The 19586-nt window shown below is 35.6% G+C and overlaps 1 protein-coding gene across 2 annotated transcripts in view; it reads left to right on the top strand.

The window, feature by feature from the left end:
- The window catches only part of SEC14L1 (SEC14 like lipid binding 1), an 81101-nt gene that overhangs the window by 24936 nt on the left and 36579 nt on the right, over nt 1–19586 (top strand). The window contains exon 1 of one of the 2 annotated variants that reach the window (XM_020965922.2): nt 6816–6834. The exons of the other annotated variant lie outside the window; for it this stretch is intronic. The gene's annotated coding sequence lies outside the window, so the exon portion shown is untranslated. Of the gene's footprint in view, nt 1–6815; nt 6835–19586 lie in introns of those variants that run through there. 2 annotated transcript variants of the gene reach the window in all.

A 19586-nucleotide genomic window follows, 5' to 3' on the forward strand; every position in this document is an offset into this window, starting at 1 on the left:
CAGGCTGAGAAGATGAGTGGTTTGTAGTCTTCACTGTTGGAACCAATATCCACATTGATAATGAGGTATTTTTATTCTTTTTTAACCTCACAACAACCTTGTAAGATGGGTAACCCATTGTACAGATGAGGAAACTGAGGCTGAGGGATTTAATGACTTGCCCATGGTACTACAGTTATTACATTCATTAGAAGTCCATTGTTTTCTCCATTATTTAATGCTGTCTTTCAGTAGATGAGATCTCTCTCTCTCTCTCTCTCTCTCACACACACACACACACACACACACACACACACACACACACACACACCACCCCCACCACCACCACCACCACCACCACGTTACTTGAACTGCCATCATGGCCACTAGAATTTTTGTAAGCAAGCATATTTCTATTTCTTTAAGCACTTTCCAAAAATTCCTTATTAATTGTCTTTGGCAATTATAAAAATTGTTTTTGATTTTTAAACTAAATTGGCATTAAGTTTGTAATAGAAACCTAGATGTATTAATGGATAGGCTTTAAAAGTTTTTGAGTGTTCCATATGTCACTATGTTAGGTGACATGGGGCAGTTGAAAGAAGATTGGATTTGGAAGGAACACTGATTTGGAGTCAGAGGACCCGAGTTTTAAATCCTGCCTCTGCCATTTACTCATTGCATGACCCTCCTTCACATCTTTGGGTCTCAGTTTTCTCATCTATAAAATGAAGGGGTTGGACTAGATGACTTTCTAAGGTAACTTTCAGCTCCAAACCTATGAATATCTCTGCTAACTAAGAGAATGCTTTCTAATAATAAACTTTCCTGACAGAAACTTAATTACCAGTTAGAAAATACATAGGAAATATAGGATTCATTATTAGATATCAAAAAGGGGGGAGAATGGGTTATAATACAAAAATATTATTAAATATTGACCAGACAACCTTGTGAGCTTTGGCTAGGCATGGATAAATAAAATACCCGGGGGTGTGTGTGTGTGTGTGTGGTGTTCTTAACAGGGCAGAGATTCCTTACCTAAGATCTATAAACTTCTTTTTAAAAATTATTTTTAAAACTACATTTCAACATAACTTGTTCCCTTTGTAATCCTATTTATTTTGTTTTGTGCATTGATATTCTGAGGAAGGATCCATTGGACTTCCCAGATTGTTAAAGGTTATGACCCCTTGATTTAGAGAGAGCATTGCCATTGAGTCAGCCAACATTACTTTCCATAGTATGTGAATATTATTTTAAAATGTAACAGGGCTTACTGCATATCAGAGTATTCCTTAATTAAGATGCCATACTGTACAGTTCTACTACTAATAGTTTAACAGTGGTAGATAGAACAAGAAAATGCCAAAGGGACAAGTAAATGTGTATTTATTTGTCAGATCAAAACGGATAATTGTTATATAATTTACTTTGCAACAAATTTGCTTTGTGAATCAGCCAAGACACTCTTAAACTTTAGATTGGAATATAAAATTGTAATTCTCAGTCTGTGTATTGTTCTATACCCAGCAGTTGGGTGGATTTAGTTTAAATGAATTTAATCACTAGTTGGCATGAATTAATAAAAAAATTTTCCATACATTCTTGCTATCATTTAATGTATATTTGTCACAATTTTGTTTTGAAATTCTATTTATTCAGCAAGCATGTATCAAGTACAAAGCATTGATTTGTGGGAGGCAAATTAAAGACACAGCTTTTATGCTTGAGGAGCTTATCGCATGATGATAATATATCATCACCTGCTGCCTTTTATTGTGCCTTATGAGCGATCCTAATACAATGCTATAGGCATTCAGAGGAGGGATAGATGTTTTAACAGAAAGATTGGGAGAAGACATTCCAGAGAAGAGGGGTATCTGCATAGGCAATAAATACTGTAAAAATTCTGAGGAGAGAGAGATAGAGATGTCTCTGAGTCCAAGTAATCACAGGGGAGGTTAGAGGAGTTAATATTTGAACTGGTCTTTGGCTGATGAATAGGATTTGGATCTAGTGAGGTGGTGGAGAAGGGAACAATGTCAGCAGCAATACTAAAGCTCTTGAGTAGATGAGTTTGACTGGGGTGGAAGATTAGAAAAGCAGATAGATTTCATTTGAGTTAGATCCCAGAGAGCCTTGAATGCTGGATTAAAGCGTTTGGAATGGTGTTTAGGAGAGCACCACTTTTGAAGTGCTGGTAAAAGTTATGGGAGTGGATATTACTAAAGTAAATATTATCGCAGAGCTGCAACCAGGAGTAGTGTTATCCAGTCTTTTGTCTCAGGGCATTGAAATTAAAGCATGGAAAGAACTGTGATTGTCACCTGGTTAGAAAAACTTGGATAAAATGAAAAGCTTACCAAAAAACATACTTCTAAGGCCTGTCCGTTGCCTTCTGCCCTCCCACCAATGAATCTCTTAGAACAATATATTGAAATACAGTTATTATATTAAAAATGTTTACAGACCCTAGGTTAAGAACCTCTGGTCTATACCTACAAGCCATTAGTCTGCTTTAGTATATATGTGTTGTGCATTCTGTAATTGTTTTTATTGGTACTTCTCTTTCTATCATTCTTTCTTGGATTTTATTGATAAATCAAAATGTTGATTTTTTGTGGGCTTATTTTATATACCGCTTCTTTACCAAATCTATTGTTTCAGTTTGTTTTTTTGCTTATTCTCTCAGATTTTATAAGTAAACCATCATGTTCACAAGCAGGAAAAACTTTGTCTTTCTTTGTTGATTTTTGTGCCTTTAATTTCTCTCTTATTTTAATGATGTTTCTCTCTTTTTTAGAATTGTGTTAAATAACTTCAGGGTAAGGGGCAATTAATGTTTACTATTTATTGGGAAAGATTCTAGCATTTCTCTTCTGCACATAATGCTAGCTTTTGATATAGATGTTTTTATCATTTTTTGAAAGGTCCTGTGCTTGTGCTTTGTAGGATTTTTTAAGCATAAATGAGTTGTGTTTGTCAAAGGCCTTTTACACATCTGACACATCTGTTGATACAATCTTCCCAGTTTAGATGATTTTGTTTTTAAAATAGTTGTTGTCAAGTTATTTTAGTTGTGTCTTACTCTTCCTGATTGTATTTTATGTTTTTTTTAATAAAGATACTGGAGTGGTTTGCTTTTTCCTTCTCCAGCTTATTTTACAGTTGAGGAAGTGAGGCAAACAGGGTTATGTGACTTGCCCAAGGTCACACTACTAGTGAGTGTCTAAGGCCAAATTTGAATTTGGGAAAATGAATCTTCCTGATTCCAAGCCTAGTGTCCTATTTACCGTACCACCTATCTGCCCTTTTAATATAGACAATTGTTAATTGTTTTGCTAACGTTGAACTCCTCTTGCATTTCTGGTATAAATTCAACATGATCATGGTCAGGAATTTTTTAGATAAATTACTGAGTCTTTTTGCCAGGATTTTGTTTAAAATTTTTGAAACAGTATTCATTAATGATATTGGTGTATTGTCTTTCTTTGCTTTAGTTTTCCCTAGTTCTTTCCATTTAAATAGTTAGGCAAAACAACATTGGTCATTTATGTTGATCAGATTTGTTATATTTCACAGTTGTTTTCCTTTTCAGAATTCTAGTCATTATAAAATTGTTCTTCTGGGTTTGTTCATTTTATTATTGCATCAGTTTATGTAAGTTCTCCCAGATTTTTCTGACTATCCTTTTCATGATTTCTTACAGTACAATAATATTCTGTTACATTCATAGGTTATGATTTGTTCAGCCATTCAGTTTTAGGCAACAGGTTGAACTTTATTTCCAGATCTTTATTACATCAAAAAGTACTATACATGGATCCTTGCCCTCTGTCTTTGACCTCTTTGGAGTACTGATTAAGTCAATCAAAAAACTCCCATTTTGATACTGATGCCTGAACTTGAAAGGAGCTTAATCTGTTTGACAGATGAGAACAAAGTGAGACCTAGAGAATTGTAACTGGACGCTCATTTCCAGCCCTTAACTTCATACAAGTACCCTCTGCCCCTGCCCCCTGCGGCTGCTCCCAGAATCTCCACTGAAGCCAGCCATGGCTTTATTCTTCTCACTGTTCGCTGGGACTTGATAGTGCTCTGGGCTGGAACTGCCTCCCAGCTAAACCACACTCCCTACTTCTTTTATGTCTTGTCTTCCATTGGAGTGTAAGCTCCTTCAGCTTGAAAGGTTATATATATTTCTGATTGTATTTGTGTCCCCAGCACTGTACATAGTAAGTACTTAACAAATGCTTTTTGGCTTGACTTAAGCAAGTTGCCCAACAGCACGCGTGTAACTAAAATCAGTGACAGAAGGTGAACCAAAACTAATGTCACCAGGCTTCTCATCTACCTTCTGTCATGTTTTGTTGTTAAATGATTTAAAATGATAATGTAATAGCTATTTGTAATCATGTTTCTTCTGTCTGGGAAGGGAGTGGTCTTACTCCCTTAGTTGACTCCCTGATAAATACAGGCATACCTGAGAGATGGGGCAGTTAGTGAATGTCATACTGAGGCTGAAGTTATGGAAGATTCATCTTTGTGAGTTCAAATCTGGCCTCAGACACTTACCAGCTGTGTGACTGGGCAAATCACTTAACCCTGTTTGCCTCAGTTCCTCATTTGTAAAATGAGCTGGAGAAGGCAATAGCAAACCACTCTGGTATCTCCAAATGAGGTCACAAACAACAAAAACCACCACCTTATAGATCTTGTGGATTTGTTTCCACACCACCACAATAAAGCAAGTCACATAAATTTTTTAGTTTCCTAGTGCGTATAAAAGTCATGTTTATACTATATTGCAGTCTATTAAGTGTACAATAATATAAAGCCTAAAAAATGTACATGCCTTGATTAAAAAATATTTATTGCTTAAAAAAAGTCTAATCATCATCTGACCCTTCAGCCAGCCTTAATCTTTTTGCTTGTGGGGGGGTCTTGCAGCTGACTGATTAGGGTGGTAGTTGCTGAAGGTTGGGGTGGCTATGGCAATTTCTTAAAATAAGATAACAATGAAGTGTGCTGCATTGAATTACTCTTATTTTACTTGAACACTTAGAGGTCATTGTAGGATTATTAATTGGCCTATTCTCAATATTGTGTCTCAGGGAATAGGGCAGCTTGAGAAGAGAGAGCAGTCAGAACACATCTAACATTTATTAAGTTTCCCATCTTATGTGGGCCTGGCTTGTGGTGCCCCACAACAATGACAATAGTAATATCAAAGATCACTAACCACAGATCACCATAACAAATATAATAATAACAATGAAAAAGTTTGAAATATTGCAGGAATTACCAAAATGTGACACAGAGACAACAATGTGAGCACATACTATTGGAAAAAATGAAGCTGATAGACTTACTAGGTACAGGGATGCCACAAATCTTCAATTTGTAAAAAAAAAAAAACCAGTATCTCTGAAGTGCAATAAAATGAGGTATACCTATATACTTAAAGATCTTGGTGGAACAGTGCTTTGAGATTTGAAATGGGTGAAATTATACAGCCTTGTGAGCTAGCTGGCTGCTAGCGCAGCATCTAGTGAAGTGGCAGTGGTAACAGTTGGGAGTAACAATGGTGATAGCAATGTGGGGCCGCAGCTGTTCATCTCTGGCACTGGAGCAAAAGGGACAGGTGGTTTGGAACTAGAGACTGCTGTGTCTAGGCCTTAGCCTCCTGTTTTATGACAAGGAAAGCTGACCCTGCTGGGAGGTTAGTGTCTCTGAGAACTGTGCAGAAGTTTTTCAAAGGTTTAACTCTCTTCAGTCCCTCTTCCCTTTCTACTAGCTTATTGTTTTGGAGGCATTTTTAAATAATTTGTTCTTTTGTAAATTGTTTTATTTTTCTGATTCTCTTTTCTCTTTACATAAAACATTTCAGGTCAGCTCTATACATGACTATTTCCTTACATATTTTCTGGTTATGGTCAGAGGTTCAAACTGAAAGAATTCCTGTGGTTATGGCTATGCAAAAGGAAAGTTGGAAGTTTAGGAATGAAATATCAATCTTTGGCCAATAGTGAGAGGAGAAAAATTTCTTTTCTACTCTAGGGGCAAACAAACTGGATGATTTGGCAAACAATTTAACAAGTTCACATCAAGATCTTAATAGTAGATCTCAGGTGCTTACATAGTAAATTTCTAATCTGATTTGTGCTGCTATTCCCTGTTCCTACTACTAACCCCGATCCACACCAGTCCCCTTCCCCCATTCTGTTATTCATGGTTTGCCAGGATTCCTAAGACCTAGAGAAATACAGCTATCAATCATTCCCTCCCAAACCATAGTGACTTCTTGGAAAGTTAACTTTGCAGAAGGGATTGAGACTTGATAATTTTTAAAGTCCCTTTAGGCTTGAAGATCCTCTATGTACAATGTTTATGGAAGTCTTTATTCAGAGTGTCCCAAAAATCTTAGTGCATTTCAAAGCTATTAAAACTTGAAAGTACACTAAGACTTGTATAGAATGATGCAATTTATAGAAGTAACTGGGGCATTCCTTTGAATCATATTCATAAGTTCATTGATCATATGTAGATGGGCTGCTGTGTTGTACAAACAGATTTTCCAGTGTATTTTCATGGGGATTTTTGAAGAATCCAGGTTTTAAAACTACCCATTAATTCAATTGAGCAAATTAATACAAAGACAAAAATTCTGCCCTTACGGAGCTATATACTGTTTAGGGGAAAACAACAGATAGACAAAAATTTAAATACAAAATATATTCAAAGTAGTGACAAAGTATTTTCTAGGGGTAGAAAATGATGAGAATTCTCAATTCCCAATAGGCATGGTGAAAGAGCTCATTTTTGATGGAAGCTAGTGATTGATTCTAAAAGGTAAGTTAAGGATTCAATATCTTCCATGTGCAAGACAATATATCTGATTCCTGTCCTCAAGTAGCTTTCAATATAGTAGGTAGCAGAAAATATTTGTACAACAGAATAAAACACAACCTAGAATATTAATTACATCAGTACAAAGTGCTGTGAGAGTAGATGAAAGAGAGATCATTTCAGCTGTGAAGCTACATAAAGGAGGTGCTACTTGAACTAGGGCTTGAAGGATTTTAACTGGTAGAAATGGTAGGAAGAACAATGCTTAAGCATAGAGAATTATATAGATAAAGATGAGAAGATGGGAGAAATTCAAAGCATTTGGAATAATAAGTAGGGCAGTTTGACTAACGTATTAAGATATGATTGGAAAGTTAGTTTTGAGCCATATTATGGAAGACCTTCAATTCCAGGGTAATGACTTTAGACTATTTGGAAGGCAATCAATAACTATTGAAAACAAATCTAGAAAGATCAGTCTGAAAACAATTTTGGAAGCTTAATTGGAGGAGAAAAGCTAGGGGAAGAGGAGGGGAAAAGGGAGGAAGATAGAAAAACCAGGTAGAGGTGATTGCTGCTCTTGAGCCTTCAACAACTACCTCTTGCCCTCATGAGGACTCTAGGAAGTGGTAAACTGTGATTAGACAGGAATAGCAAAAGTAACAGGTTGTGGGAATTAGCTAGCCATAGCAGTGGTAGTGGGTGGCAGATGAATTAGAATGTTCTCCAAGTTACTCATTCAGTAAATATTAATGCCAGGCACTGTGCTAAGCTCTGGGGATATAAAAAGAGGCCTTGCCTTTTAAGGAGCTCACAATCTAAGTGTGGAGACAGTAAGCAAATATATACAAACAAGCTATATACAGGATAAATAGGAAATAATGGAGGGGAAAGGTACTAGAATTAAGAGAAATTGGGAAAGATTGGGTAGGATTTTAGTTGGGACTTAAAGCCAGGAAAGCCAGTAGGTGAGATGAGGAAGGAGAGCATTCCTGGGAAGGGGGACAGACAGAGGAAATGCCAGGAATTGAGAGATGGAGTGTTTTGTTAGTAGACCAGCAGTGAGTCCAGTGTCAGGCACAGGTAAGAGATGCAAGGCCCTAAGAACCCCATCTGTTCTCTTGTGCTTTGTTTGGTATTAAAAATAATTAAGTATATTAGTATAAGGGAATAAGCATTTATTTTGATCCTGTGATAGTATTCAAGTATTTGAAATTCGGTCTATAGTGTTTTCTCTTCTTTTACTCTCTTGGGTTTAGTTTTCAAGACTATGTTTGATATAGAGAAGGATCTGTTTTTCTATTTTAGTAAATAGTTTATATCTTATTATGATATGTATATGTTATATAATTGTTTTTTTTTTGAATGTTTGATAGAATTCAGTTGCAAATCCATCTAGTCTTGAGATTTTTTTCTTTGAGAGTTGATTTATAGCTTGTTTGATCATTTTTTAAAATGGACTATTTAAATATTTACTTTCTTGTTCTGTAAGTCTAGATATTTTACATTTCTATAAATATTTAACCATGTCATTGAACTTATCAATTGGCGTGGAATCGAGGAATATAGTTTTAAGTAATTATTTCATCTTCATTTGTTGTGCATTTTTTACATGCTGACAGTTTGGTTTTCCTTTTTAATATCAGGTTAGTTAATTTGTTAATGTAGTCATTAAAAACAGCTTAGTTTTATTTATCAACTCAAATTCAAATCGGTTTACCAATTTTGCTTTCAATTTTGTTAATTCCTTCATTTTCTGAATTTCTGTTTTGGTGTTTCGATGGGGTTATTTGGTTTATTTTTCTAGAGTCATTAAATCCTGAAGTGGAAGAATTGAGTTCAAAATAGGCTTCAGACACTAACAAGTCACTTAAATCTCTGTTTGCTTCAGTTTCCTCAACTGTAAAGTGGCAGATAATAACACTTACCTTCCTGGATTGTTATGGGGATCGAGTGAAATAATATTTGTAAAGCTCTTACTTAGTACGTTGCTTGCCACTGAGTACGTGCAGAATAGTCTTGTGTTATTTGCACGTCTTTCTCCTGAGATTGCTTGCAGAACTTGTTCTTTCTGAATTGAATTATTAAAAATCTAATCACTATGTATCTTGGAGTCTGTAGCCTTGCATGTTTTTTTGTTTGTTTTTTTTGGGGGGGTTGTTTTTTACTGGAGGTGATCTGTGAATTCATTGGAATTTCACTTTCTACGTTCAGAAGTTCTGGGCAATTCTCTTCTATTATTTTTTGCATTATGATGTTAAAGTTTTTGTCCTGCTGTGTTTTATGATCCTTAGGTTGTCTCTGCCATCCTGTCTTTAAGATAAATGTTTTGTTTGCATAGTAAGCATATTTTCTTTCAACATAACTGTCTTTTGCTTCTTTTCTTCTAGGTTGTCTTTCACGTCTGTGTATTTACATTCTCAATCTATTGTTCCCTTTTGTTTCTTTGGTGAGGCTTGTCCTTATAAATTCCATTGTTCTTATTCTTCCTGTTATTTTTGTTCTATAGGTCATAAATTCCTCATTTCTCTTTAGAACTGCTCAGGAACAGCATGTTATGGTTCCATGTTCTCAAATCCTACAAGATTCTTCATCAACTCATCATGTGTTGTATTGTTTTCCTTTGTTTCGCAATATTTATTCATAGATGCCTGAAGTCTTTTTCTAGATATGGAGGCTGTATTTCTTTCTGTTGTTACTATTTTTCCTGTTGATTCATCTGTCCAAGTTATTTGAGTTTTCTTTTTACTGAAATCTTTGGTAATTTCAGCCCTTTTCCCCACCGTATTTTCCCTGTCACTCACTTCTGACTACTTTCTTCTGATTGTGGTTTCCTTAGTGGTTGGGCCTCAAACAGTCTTAGCCTCCTCCTGTGCTAAGCAGTTCATAAAGGGTTCATAAGCCTAGGTCTCTGCTCCAACTGACTTTTGGGTGGTCAGTGCTGGTAGAATGCTGTACAGTCCTCAGCCCCCAACTTCACACAAGATGTTGGTGTCCATTCCAGCTTCCTCTATTCCTTAGTTTTTTGGCCTGGAGCTTTGTTGTGCTATTGCTGTTGGGTTGTAGCTTCGGGTTGGCTTTTGCTTCTGAGGCAATTTGTTGTAGATAGAGCAGATTTTTGTAGCCTGGTGGAGTTTCCATGGCACTGGAAAGGGGAGGGGTTACCTGGGAAGAGGGAAGGGGTATGGGGCATGGTATGGGTATGGAGTGGTGGGGTTTTATCCTCGAGTTTTGTATCCTTGGTTCTTCTAGTACAGCTTGCAATGTGAGAAGTTAGGGGAGCGGTATTTAGTGAGCTCAGGATAATTGAATTCATTTTTTTTTTAACCTTCTTTTAGGTTCTGGATAGCCTAGACCATGGAGACAGCTGAAGTTGCTTTATAATTTGTTTTGGATAAGTTTGAGAAATCAGAGGGATCAGAGAAAATGTCTAGTTCTCCATCGTATTGCTCATGTGACTCAGAAATCCGTACTGAGTAGGTGCTTAATAAACTCTTGTTACTTCCTTCCTTTTGGTGGTATACCAAAATTCACTGATCTGTTTTCTCTTTTGTTGATGAAAGTGTTTAGAGAGCCAAAGGCTGCTTTGGCTGTGCCCCAGAAGTTTGGACATGTTGTTTCACATTCCTGACATTTTCTTTGATTACATTACTTATGGTTTTTTTTTATTCTTGATCCATCAGTTCTTTTAGGAGTAGGTTATTTAGTCTTATTTAAATTTTAATTCTTTCTACTACAGCTCTTTATTAGATATAATTTTTATTGTCTTGTGGTTTTCTGCATTTGCTTGTAAGGTTTTTATGTTCAAATATATAGATAGTTTTTATAATAGTATCATGCACTGCCAAGAAATATGTATTTTTTTGTTGTTGTTATTGTTCTCATTCAGTAATTGTCAGGGTTTTATCATATCTAGCTTTTCTAAAATTCCGTTTAGGGTGTCAGCTTCTATATTGTTTTCTTGTTAGATTTTGTTAGATTTGGCCTATCTATGCTTTTTTTTGTTAATAATAATCATTTTTTGTTAATAAATATATAAATTATATAAAAATTTGTGTAATTTTTATTATCTATTTTTTTCTGTAAATCAGATGACTTATCTTTGTTTATTCTGATCCATTCATTGTTAATAGTTCCTTTAAGCATGATAGAGTTTCCTGGCTGATCACCATTGCTAACCCTGCTTTTCTTAATTCACCTGAAGTTCCACCTTATCTTTACTCTGTGAATCTCTATGGTTCAAGTGCTTTTCTATGATATTGTGGGATTCTGCTATCTTATCACTTCTGATATCTTCATCCATTTTATGAGTGAGTATTCCATTCCATGGTTGTGATTGTTAATTGTGTATTTCTTTACTTTCTATCCTAAGTTTTGTCCTTCTCTTTTCAAAGGAGAGCAAGTTATTGAAAGAGGAGTGTACTCAACACTAGCATTCTATAATTGAAGCTATCTCTATTTCTATTCCATTGTCCTCTTCCCCTCAGTCAGAGGCAGATCACAGGTTCTTTTTTTTAACTTTCTTTCCTTTTAGATCCCGCTTCATAATCTGTTCTCTGAAGTTGGAATTCTTTTTCTTACCTCTGATTTCTTTCCAGGTCTGTTTTCTACTCTTAAACTCCACCATTGAGATAAGCTCATTCCCCACCCCCTCTGCTTCCATGTTTTATATCTTCTCATACACCTCAATTATAATTCTGTAAGTTCTACCTAGACTCTTTCTTCTCTAGCAGGTTCCCTTTTCCTTCGCTTTTCTTTCCTTTCTTATACCCATCAAAACAGAACAAAACCATCTCCAGACCCTCCGTCTCTCTAACCCTTGAAGACACTAAGGTTAGGATTCTGTATTTGTTTTCTTACCACTGCTTGCTCCCTTTCTCTTTTGCTGTGTTTTGTTTGTTGTTGTTGTTGTTGTTTTCATTTAGTTTGGGAAAATGTTTTGATTCATTCTTAGGATTTCATTTGGCATATGAAGCTCCTGCTAAGGAAATGCTCTCTACCAAGAGAGTTGCCTAGAATACTGAGGAATTAGTTACTTACCCAGAGTTACCGTAGCCACTTTGTATCAAAAATGGAAGTTGAGCTTATATTTCTAATTCAGAGATGAGGGCTCTCTACAATGGCTTGTTACTCTCCTGGTGGTGTTAATTTAACATTCCGCATTATAACTTTTATCAAAGCAGTTAGGTGCTCTGATGATAGTGGTTACAATAAAAATTGTAGTTTATAAACTCTAATGAATCTTGACTTTGTTGTGATTAAAAAGAATCTAATAAAATTTACCTGATAATGGAATACATGAAATACTAAGATTACTACTACATTTCAGCACAATATGTGAACTACACATGTATTGTCTATTTGCCTTCCAAAATATCTTTTAGTCACATTTTAGAGAAGTTTTAAAACACCAACTTTTTTCTTTTTATTTTATTAATTTATTTTGATTTATCAACAATCACTTCCATATGCTTTTGAGTTTAAAATGTTTCTCCCCCTTCTTTCCTACCACTCTCCCCAAGAAAGCACACAATCTGATATAGGCTATACATTTAAATCCTATTAAACATATTTGCACATTAGCGATGTTGTTAGTAAAAATTAAAACCAATAGGAGGAACCATCAGAAAGAGGAAACAAAACTCAACAAAAGAGAAAAAAAAGATAGCAATTCAACTTCCATAGTTCTTTCTTTGGATGTGGATAGCATTTTCCATCCCGAGGCCTCTGGAGATGTCTTAGATCCTTGTATTGCTGAGAAGGGTTAATTTTATCAGTATTAGTCATCGCACAACGTAAAACACAAACTCTTTAAGTTCAATTAGTTTGCTTTATTTTTTAAAATAATGCTGTTACAAATCCTTCACTTGATAGTTATAGAAGTTTTCTTTAAACAGATTGAACTGTTTTGTTTGGCTAATTATCTTTTTAGCAGATCTGAGAAAAATTCTTTGGAAAGAGTATTAAATTAGTTTTTTACTTTGAAGTGTTCTTAGTAATTTAATTTTGGATTTGGGAGAGACAGAACATAATTGTGTGTGATTTTCTTAATCTTTGGGGGATATCCTTTGGGATATCAAAATATTGACATGCGCATGTAGTTTATGATGAATATTTCTTATTCTTACAAATGAAAAGAAAGATCAAGCAGCTATTTTGTGCACTAGTTAAATAAAAGATGGGTGACTGAGTAAGTTAACTGGTTTAAATATAGCGTTTAGTTCATATGTTTGATAATTCCTTTTTTGTGATTAAATTGGAAAAGGAATTAAAACACTTGTCATAATGTTAGAATATTCACGGCCTGTTTTGCATTTGTTTGAAAACAGTTATTCTGGAGGTGCCTTTAGTACTAAAATATTTGTTTTGCATTATCATATGTTTTGCATTCTTTCTTAAACTTAAATTGCTTAGATTTTTTTTCAATGAGTTCAGGTCTTATGGTATAAATCAGGCCTGTATAACTTGCAGCCTGCGATTGCTTATGGCCTCTATTTTCCTCTACATACAAAAGATGTTTTCCTCCACATTTTTCGGGGCTGCCCAACATCTTTTGGCTGCCATAAGTACCCTATGGGCCGCAGGTTGTGCAGGCCTAGTATAAATTACAGTAAAGCCCCATTAATCTGACCTATTCAAAATAGTACATAATTTGAAGTACATAGTTTCTCAGTTGACTGAATGTATTATTGCTTTCTGAATGAGAATAATAATACTAGCTAACGTTTTTTACATACTGCTTTAGGATTTGTAAAGCACTTTGTAAGTATTATTTCATTTTATGCTCACAATAATACTGAGAGGTAGGAGCTATTATTATTTTACAGATTAGGAAACAGTGACTTGCCTAGGATCATATAGCTAGTGTCTGAGGTCATAAGTGAACTCAGATCTTCCTGACTCCAGGTCTGGAGGTTGCTGAATAATCTGAACCAAGATAATTTAGTCTTTTTTCTTCCCTCTTTCTTCCCTGCCCTTCCCCCCAGTATACCCTTGCCTCCATCAGATATTTCAAATAAACAACTTTGGATACTTGTATATGAAAGTAGACGGAGATTTGAATGTATTTTTATACTTAACCTCCAGGGGATATGAGTATTTTTACATTTAACCTCCACGGTTCACTTCTAATACTAAAATATATAATAATGTAATAATTTATGTATTTTATATAATATATGATTTATAAAATAAGAAAATTTATAATACTAAATAAATGATTGCACATAATTATTTGATTATATAGTTACCATTTACATTGAATGCCGTAGAAAAAGGCCCTTCTTCAAGTTAACTAAGACAAATGAAGACAGTTATGTTAGAGTTATAAACAATATAAAATCCAGACTCTAATAAAGCTCTTAAACTCTTTTCTTAAAGGGAGAACTGCAAACAGTCTCAACATATTTTTGCCCATTTGAGGAAGATAAAAAAAGGATCATTTTCTCTCCTTAAAAAAAAACCTGTGCTACTACTGCTAGTGATTGTGTAATGTGAACTGCCATGTGGTAAATTGTGATAGGACAAGTAAGGCAGTAAGAAGAAACTCAGGGGCAGTTAGGTGGCACAGTGGATAGAGCACCAGCCCTGGAGTCAGGAGGGCCTGATTCAAATCTGGCCTCAGACACATAACACTCACTAGCTGTGTGACTCTGGACAAGTCACTTAACCACAATTGCATCACCAAAAAAAAAAAAAAGGAAGAAACTCAGTCAATAATCTTTTACTAAGTCCTTGAAACAAAGGAATACGGTTAAGTAAAAATGCCTGCCAGTGCCGTCTTATTCAAGTTCAAACTTTACCATTTTTGCCTTTAATCAAAAACTCCATGATTTCCTATTGCTTTTAGGATCAAATACAACCCTCCCACCTACTCATCCACTCCGCCCCAACCTAGCATTTTTAGTTTTTCCCAACTCTGGTTTGTCAGCCATTACTGAGTTCTTTCTTAGAAAGACGAACAAAATTAGGCTGCACGTGTATATTTATTTCTCTCAAAGCTTGCAGGATGTACAATACAGAGATATGCATGGAAGTTCATTGTAGATAATGAACCCCAGGATGGACAGACAAACGGGATTTTATATTTTCAGAGCAATTCCCTCTCACCCTTCCCTCCCTTCCTGGCTCAGATGCCTATGTCAGCCAAAATTATAGTCTCCATATGTGTTAACCTAATATGAGAAAGGAATTTCTTAAGTGGATAGATTGTAAATACAGTAAGATAGGAGAATGTCAAGGTGTCAATTGAAATTATAGATCCAGGCTGTCTATGTTTCTTCTATCATTAACATGACATAATATAACATAACATGTATCTATAGAATACCAAGATAAGAAAAGTCTCATTATTCAAGATAGTGTTTCGGTCAAGGCACCTTGTCCTTGGTAGTCATAAACAGAAGAATGCTCCTGGTCAGCTTCATCTGGCCTTGTAGTTGCTGACACAGTTGCTCCCTCAGAGGGCAAAGCAAAGTATGTCTGTTATGCCAGGACATGTAAAGCATTATGGTTGTTTAAGCTCAGAGTGGGCCAAAATGTCTCTCCTGATTGGCCAAAAATGGTTTGGGGAAGGGTCCACAGACTTTAGTGAACTTTAATGGCCTTATTATTCCTCTTTTTGCCTCTACATTTCAGGTAAACTAGATTACTAGTTAGCTCTTCTTAACTGGCCGTTCTTTCTCCCACCTTTGAACCTTCTTACAATTTTCCCATTTCTGGATTATACCCCCCTCTTCATCCACTTTAGAAACCTTGTCTTCCTTCATGGTTCAGCTCAGATGACATCTCATCTTGAAATTAGTCACTGAAGGGCTCACTGTTATTGTCAGGGACTGTGCTAAGTGCTGGAAATGCAAAAAGAAGCAAAAGATGGTCCTTATCCTCAAGGAGCTCACAGTCTAACGGGACAGACAAGCAAATAGATGTGTACAGACTAGCTATATACAGGATAAATGGGAAGTAATTAAAAGAAGGAAGGCACTAGAATTAAGGAGGATTGAAAAGGCTTCCTGTAGAAGATGGGGTTATAGTTGGGACTTTAAAAAGCAAAACAAAACAGAATAGTGAAGCTAGTAGTTGGAGATGTAGAAGAAGAACAGTCAAGGCTTGGGGCACTGCCAGAGAAAATTCCTGGAGCTTGTTAGTGCTATGTTCTTCCTCAAATTCTTGTGCATTTATCTGAATATATATTGTATCCTTCCAGTGGAATTTAAGTTCCTTGAGGACAAGGATTCTTTCATTTTTGTCTTTCTATCTCCAGCAACTAGTACAAACAGTGTTTTCTGTTTAGTAGGCTTTTAAATGAATTTTTGTTTGCATTTAATTGAATCCTACTCTCTTATCTACCTGGAATTTCCCCATCATCACCCCAGAACAGCCACCTTCTCTAAATTTCAACTTCATATGACAGAGTATATATGATTTCATGTAATCTTTTTTCATTTCAGAGGACAATAGATTTAGAACTGAAAAGGAAGTCCAATCTTTTGTTTTCTAGATGAGAAAATGGAGTCAGTTTGTCACACAGGTTGTTTGGCAGAAGAACAAGGACTTGAAACTAGGTCCTCACACTCTAAATCTTTGTACTCTCCCATATTTTCAAAATTAATCATATTCTAGATTGTGAAAGAACTTAATCTTCTGTTATCTTGAACTTGTTAGCTCTTTTATTGCTATACAACTTTCAAAAATTTTTGTTTTGTCTTCCTTAGACTGTAAACTCTATAAGACTATCCTATACTGCTTTGTATTCCCTCACCCCAATTCCTCCCCAGCCCCTGGTGCAATGTTTTGTTTTGTTTTTTAAATTTGATAACAAATCATTAAACAAGATCTTATAGAAATAGACAATAGACTGAAAGCAATCCCAGGTCTTCTGCAGTGTTCTGCAGATATTTGGAACCTTATTTATTTTCATTTTAAAACTGTTTTTTGGAGTATATGTCACTATTTACAAGTATTAGGAACTCAATTATATTAAGGTCTGGGACCTTAATATCATTGCTATTTCTTAGCAAATGACTGGTAATCCTATCAATAAGGAGCCTAGTGTATTTAGTTGACTAATTTTGGATCTCATCACACACAGTTCAGTTTTAAGCTACGCTTACTTAAGGAGTGCTACTTTTTAAATGACTCTGCCTAGCAGAATGGAGCATTATAACCATTAAATTTTAAGCTGACAACTTTACTAAAATGTGGTTTTCTTCACTGCAAAATCTCAGCTTTTAATATGTCAAAATTACATATGCTTTAAAGTCTGGTTAAGAGCTGTTATCCAGTTCCCAAATTACAGGCTAAAAAAACCCCTTCTCTTTTGAAAGAAGAGTTGGGAGTAGGATCATAGGTAGAAATACATGTAATTATCTACATAATTACCCAAAACATGGGTTTACTTTTAGTGACAAATCTCAATTGTTGTAAGACCCAAAAGTTTTAGTTCTGCTATTGAGACATCTGATATGCTAAATGTAATGAGAATAATACAAAATAGAAGTGAAAGGTTACAACAAATTTTCCAAAATTGATTTTATGTCTAAAAGGATCATATATAGTGCATACTCTTATACTGGATACACTTCAAGTACTGAATGTGGAGATGTGGAATGGGAGGTGAGAGGGACAAGATTGAGCTGGATGGAATGAGGGAGTAGGTTTGTTCAGCAGCTGGAGCAGCATGAGAGTCAGTATTACTGGGATGGGGAGAATAAAAGAGAAGCAAGAGTGTATAATAAAACATTGAGGAATGACTCTAGGCAAAGCGTTGATGGATGGAGGAGAGGTTCATTGAGGGAGGGAGGTGATTTTAGGTGGTTCAGTTTCATTCCCTAGTGCCCAGTTTCATTGTAGGGATTATTATTGTTTGCTTCAAGTCTTCAGATGGTCTGCTTTACAGCATGGAAGTGCAGGATGGTCTAGGAAGTCTGGAAGCCAGGTCAGGAGGCAGAAGTAGGAGCTGTTGATGTCTGCTCCGTAGGAAGATTCTTTTTTTAAGAATAAATTTTTATTGTTATCTTTTTTTTTTTTGCATCATAGTCATCTCCTGTTATCCCCAGTGTCCTTCCCTATCTCTTCCCAGAGAGTCATCCCCTATAACAATTAGTATATTTTAAAGACAAAAAAAGGAGGAAAAAAATCATCATAACTGATCAATACATTGAAAAAGTCTGAAAACATAAACATGTGTAATGTGTAGCACCTGTGGACCTCCTACCTGTTTGGGGAGGGTTTGGATTATCCTCTCATCTCTTCATGTCATAGTTGATCTTTGTAATTTTGTTACATTTACTTTTGTTTTGATATTACACTTACATTTTTGGTGTCATTGTGTGTATTAGTTTTTTTGTCTCTGCTTACCTCACTGAGCATCAGTTCATGTGGATCTTTCTGTGCTCTATTCATTAAATACATCATTTCTTACAGTAATATTCCATTAACTTTCTGTACTACACTTTGTTTAGGCATTCCTTTCATGAGAGAATTCTTAACTAAAGAATAGAGGAGATATAATTTTGACTGCATAAAATTAAGTGCTTTTATGTGAGTGAAATAAATGTAAACAATTTAGAAAAAAATATAGGATACAGAATAATATTTGCATAAAACATCATTGTCATAAGATTGAAGTCATCTGAAATATTCAGGGAATCGAATGTGTGTGCCTCACCAAGAGCCGTTCCCCCCAAATTAGCAAACTATTATTTACACAAAAACATATTCCAAGTAACTAATAGTAAGACAAAGGTAAAATAAAGGGAATAGTAAGTGCTGTAGAAAAGCTATGGGAAGACAGGCACACTGATGCATTGATAGTAGAATTGTGAAGTGGTCCAAACATTCTAGATTTGTTTAACTATGCAACTAGGTCGCTCAGTAGGTAGAGTGCTAGGCCTGGACCCAAGTTCAAATATGGCTTCAGAGATTGATTAGCTGTATGACTGTGGACGAGTCACTTAAACCTCTGTTTGCCTTGGAGGCAGCTTAGTGGATAGAATACTGGGCCCTGAGTCAGGAAGACCAGAGTACGAACCTGGACTCAGACACTTTACTAGCTATGTGACCCAGGGCAAGTCACTTAATCCTGTTTGCCTCATGCCTCAGTTTTTTCATCTGTGAAATGAGTTGAAGAAGGAGATGGGAAACCACTCCAATAGTTTTGCCAAGAAAACTCCATAGAAAGTATTGGCGTGCTGTGGTCCATGGGGTCATAAAGAGCTGGACATGACTGAACAACAATTCAAAAAAATGCTGTTAACCCTCTACACTTTGACTCAGCAGCCTCATGTCTAATGGGATTATGTCCTCAAGGAAGTCAAAGTCAGAAACAGTGGTACAATATATACAAAAATGTTTAGAACAACACTTTTTTTTTTTGGCTAGGCAGTGGTGTTAAGTGACTTTCCCAGAGTCACACAGCTAGTAAGTGTCAGGTGTCTGAGGTCACATTTGAACTCAGATCCTCCTGACTCCAGGGCCGGTGCTTTATCCACTGTACCACCTAGCTGCTCCCAGAACAACACTCTTTATAATAGGAAAGAAACAAAGTAGTGCCCATTGATTGGGAAATGGCTTAAAAAAGCTATGACATGAATAATGCAGTTAGAAATGAGGAGTATGCAGAATTAAAAGGAACATTAAGATCTATATAAACTGATACAGAATAAAGTAACAGAACCAAGAAAATGATATACATGACTCCAACAATGTAAATTAATAGAGCTGTAAAAAGAAGTTTCATTTTGAGTAATGGAAAA

This window comes from Phascolarctos cinereus, unplaced genomic scaffold, assembly GCF_003287225.1.
Source record: "Phascolarctos cinereus isolate Bilbo 61053 unplaced genomic scaffold, phaCin_HiC Scaffold_5;HRSCAF=322, whole genome shotgun sequence".
NCBI lineage: Eukaryota > Metazoa > Chordata > Mammalia > Diprotodontia > Phascolarctidae > Phascolarctos > Phascolarctos cinereus.